Below are 4,819 nucleotides of genomic sequence, written 5' to 3' on the forward strand. Positions count from 1 at the left end.
CTGGCTATCAGCAGTGGACAAGTCGGGCCTCCCCGGGAAGTTCAAGGCTTGGATATACCAACATGGCATCCTGCCGAGAATCCTTTGGCCGCTGCTCATCTACGAAGTCCCAGTAACCATTGTGGAGGGCTTTGAACGCAACATCAGCCAGCACCTGCGTAGGTGGCTGGGCTTGCCGAAGAGCCTAAGCAGCATCGCCCTGTATGGGAACACCAACAAGCTGCAACTTCCCTTCACCGGATTGACTGAGGAGTTTAAAGTCACCAGAGCCAGGGAGGTGTTACTTTACAGAGACTCATCTGACCACAGAGTCTCCTCTGCTGGCATCAAGGTCAGAACTGGGAGGAAGTGGAAGGCACAGGAGGCCGTTGACCAGGCAGAAGCAAGGCTGAGACATGGCGTCTTAGTAGGTGCTGTGGCGGTCGGTCGAGCTGGGCTGGGTAGCCATACAAGACCACGCTACGACAAAGCCCAGGGTCGAGAGAGACGGCTGATGGTGCAGGGAGAGATTCGTGCAGAGGTTGAGGAGGAACGCCGGAGCAAGACAGTGGCCATGCGCCAGCAAGGAGCCTGGACAAATTGGGACCACGCATCTACCCGGAAGATCACCTGGACAGAACTTTGGAAGTCAGAACCAGCAAGACTCAAGTTCCTGATCCAGTCAGTGTATGATGTCCTCCCAAGTCCATCCAATCTTCATTGCTGGGGGCTAGTAGAAACACCTGAATGTCCACTGTGCAAGGCACGGGGTTCCCTGGAGCACATCCTGAGCTGCTGCCCTAAAGCCCTGGGAGAGGGGAGGTACACTTGGCGCCACGGCCAGGTGCTGAAGGCAGTAGCAGACACCATTGGCACTGGAATCCAGCAGAACAAACATCAGCTCCCAGTCAGACATAACATCTCCTTCGTCAAGGCAGGGGACAAACCACAGGCTGGATTTAAGGCCCCAACCGGACTGCTAGCCACAGCCCGTGACTGGCAGCTTCAGGTGGATCTCGGCAGACAGCTGAAGTTTCCAGAGCGCATAGCAAGGACATCGCTGAGGCCAGACCTTGTCTTAACTTCTGACTCAACGAAGCAAGTTGTGCTGCTGGAACTTACAGTCCCCTGGGAAGACCGGATGGAGGAGGCCCATGAGCGAAAGAAGGCCAAATACCTTGAGCTGGTCGAGACATGCAGAGAGAGCGGCTGGAGGACCCGCTGTGAGCCTATAGAAGTGGGCTGCAGGGGCTTTCTAGGGCAATCTGTGCATCAAGCATTCAGACTTCTTGGAATCAGAGGGTTGCTGGAGAGAAAAGCCACCAGAAATATCAGTGAGGCTGCTGAGAAAGCCTCAAGGTGGTTGTGGATCAAGAGGGGAGACAGATGGAGTAGTTCGCTGCTTGGACACAAGCCGGGGCCTGATCAGCCCCGGTTGGGTCACCCAGGCGAGGGTGTATAGAGATCAAAGACCCGAAACACCCAATGAACCTTGGTTCTTTACTGATGATGTGTTCAAGCTGCACCGCAAGGTGTTTCTCAAATCTATATATGTATATATATATATATATATATATATGTATATATATATATATATATATATATATATATATATATATATATATATATATATATATATATATATATATATATATATATATATGTATGTATGTATGTATGTATGTATATATATATGTATGTATATATACAAACAAATCCATACACACTATATATATTTTCATAGCTTACCAAAGTCATACTAAAACATTTTGATAGATTTTTGAGCGCCGTGTGTAATGTTCTATATTTTCATATAAAATGTTGGTGTTGTTTACTTGAGTCATATTGCCATCATATTGCAGTCTATATGTATCTATGTGTGACTGCCATCTACTGGTCACACTTATCATTACACCATGTACCAAATAAAACAGCTTCGAGGTCGGTAAGCACAACAAAAAATCATTCCGTGCATTAGGCGCAGTCATAGTGAAGTCTACACGTACCTCTTATGTTTGACTGCCATCTACTGATCACACTTACCATTACGCCATGTACCAAATAAAATTGTTCCGAGGTGGCTAAACTCAACCAAACTCATTCCGTACATTAGGCGCACCGGGTTATAAGGCGCACTGTCGAGTTTTGAAAAAAATTTAAGGATTTTGAGTGCGTCCTTATACATCTAAATAGGCTGTTGAGTGATTGTTGGATTTGCTCTTAGCGAGGAACCACATTTAAAGTTGACAGTAGCTAAGTTCCTATATGAACTTTCTTGAGACGGTCTTGTAGGATCATCCTGCATCAGGCGGACGGACACGGAGTGATCCAAGCTCCACTCCTCCTGACAGCTGTTAAGGTGCCCTTGAGCGAGGCACTAATACAGATGCATTCACTGTACTTGTAAAAAAAAAAAAAAAAAAAAAAAAAAAAAAAAATATATATATATATATATATATATATATATATATATATATATATATATATATATATTAGAACATCAAATTAAACCATTCAGGTTGTGACTTAATGGATGTGGTTTTAACAGCCTTTGGTGCAATGATAAAAATCATAGTGTGAAAGGCAAGCAAAATCAGCCTATTAGACAATTAGAGCGTCCTCACACCAGGGACTCGGCCGTTCGTAACGACTCGGGCGAAATTCCCCCTCCCTCTTCCGCCCCGCATCCATGCTCTGGCGTCTGCTTCTCCAATCACTTCTATTTTCCTGTATTATTGCAATTTAGCCCTTGGGTGACGACTGCTACTAATTGCTTGCGAGAAGTGGAATCGCATTAAGAGGACACGTCTTTATTATGCACACACATGTAGTGGTGGGGGAGAGGGTCTGCACTGTACTCCATGTATTTGTCACATGCAGTACCTACAGATTGTATAACATACAGTTGTACCTTGGTTTTCATATGTCCCGGTTTTAGTACGATTAAACTTAGAGACTATAAGGCTGCAAAAATAATTTAGATTTAGAATTTAGTCTTTGCATCTACAATTAAACCCAAACAATTAGATGCGCTCATGGGAGAGAGAGGCTCAGGAACATCCCAGGAACACCACACCTACCGTAAAGCATGGTGGTGGTAGTGTTATGCTCTGGGCCTGTTTTGCTGCCAATGGAACTGCTGCTTTACAGAGAGTAAATAGGACAATGAAAAAGGAGGATTACCTCCAAGTTCTTCAGGACAACCTAAAATCATCAGCCCGGAGGTTGGGTCTTGGGCGCAGTTGGGTGTTCCAACAGGACAATGACCCCCAAACCCATGGGAACAATGACAACAGACACAGAACTAAATCAACAACTAAGGAAATACTATCCATCCATCCATTTTCCACTGCTTATTCTCTTTTGGAGTTGCGGGGGGCGCTGGAGCCTATCTCAACTACAATCGGGCGGAAGGCGGGGTACACCCTGGACAAGTCGCCACCTCATCGCAGGGCCAACACAGATAGACAGACAACATTCACACTCACATTCACACACTAGGGCCAATTTAGTGTTGCCAATCAACTTACCCCCAGGTGCATGTCTTTGGAAGTGGGAGGAAGCCGGAGTACCCGGAGGGAACCCACGCAGTCACGGGGAGAACATGCAAACTCCACACAGAAAGATCCCGAGCCCGGGATTGAACCCAAGACTACTCAGGACCTTCGTATTGTGAGGCAGATGCACTAACCCCTCTCTACCGTGCTGCCCTAAGGAAATACTAAACTAAGCAAAATATGATCCGGGCAACGGATCATCACAGTAACCCCCCCCTTAAGGGACGGATTCCAGATGTCCCAAGATAGAAGAAAAAAAACAAAAACAGTACTAGTCCCAAGTTCAATGAAGAAGGAGGGGTTACCTCCAAATTCTTCAGGACAACCTAAAATCATCAGCCCGGAGGTTGGGTCTTCGGCGCAGTTGGGTGTTCCAACAGGACAATGACCCCCAAACGCACATCAAAAGTGGTAAAGGAATGGCTAAATCAGGCTAGAACTAGGGTTTTGGAATGGCCTTCCCAAAGTCCTGACTTAAGCGTGTGGACAATGCTGAAGAAACAAGTCCATGTCAGAAAACCAACACATTTAGCTGAACTGCACCAATTTTGTCAAGAGGAGTGGTCAAAAATTCAAGCAGAAGCTTGTGGATGGCTACCAAAAGCGCCTTATTGCAGTGAAACTTGCCAAGGGACATGTAAGCAAATATTAACATTGCTGTATATATACTTTTGACCCAGCACATTTGCTCACATTTTCAGTAGACCCATAATAAATTCATAAAATAACCAAACTTCATGAATGTTTTTTGTGACCAACAGGTATGTGCTCCAATCACTCTATCACACAAAAATAAGAGTTGTAGAAATGATTGGAAACTCAAGACATTTCTGCCACCTTCATGGCAGAAATGGAAATGTAGTCCGTATGTGACGATCTGTCACTTGACTTCTGGTGGTGGTTCCTTGTTTGGTGTTTGTTTCCTGGCAGCGCTTTTGTTTTTGGTCCCCTTCCTGCTTGTCTCCCTGAGCGCTCGCTTCCCTTACCTGTCCCTGATTGGCAGCCTGCCACACCTGGTTGCAGTTACCAATCAGGCGGCTATTTATGCCTGCCTTGCCTGTTCCTCAGTGCTCGAGGATTGTTTGTTGTCTTCTGCTATCCTGTTATCCTGTCTCCATTTATCTTATGCAGGCAACATGCCTGCCATCTCTGCATCTTGAGGGTTAGGGTTAGGGTTAACCCTAACCCGAACTCCTCACAGAATCCTCAAGCCAGAATGTGACTTTCAGGGAACCCCTGTCGGCGACGTGGAGTCGGCGTTCTGGACCGCACAAAACTGGTTT

At 46.0% G+C, this 4,819-nt stretch overlaps 1 pseudogene; it reads left to right on the forward strand.

Annotated features, from left to right (window-relative positions):
• The window catches only part of LOC140677559 (uncharacterized), a 62,247-nt pseudogene extending 60,806 nt beyond the window's left edge, over positions 1-1,441 (forward strand).
• The last annotated feature ends 3,378 nt before the right edge of the window (positions 1,442-4,819 follow it).

This window comes from Nerophis lumbriciformis, linkage group LG03 (genome assembly GCF_033978685.3).
Source record: "Nerophis lumbriciformis linkage group LG03, RoL_Nlum_v2.1, whole genome shotgun sequence".
Classification (NCBI taxonomy): Eukaryota; Metazoa; Chordata; class Actinopteri; order Syngnathiformes; family Syngnathidae; genus Nerophis; species Nerophis lumbriciformis.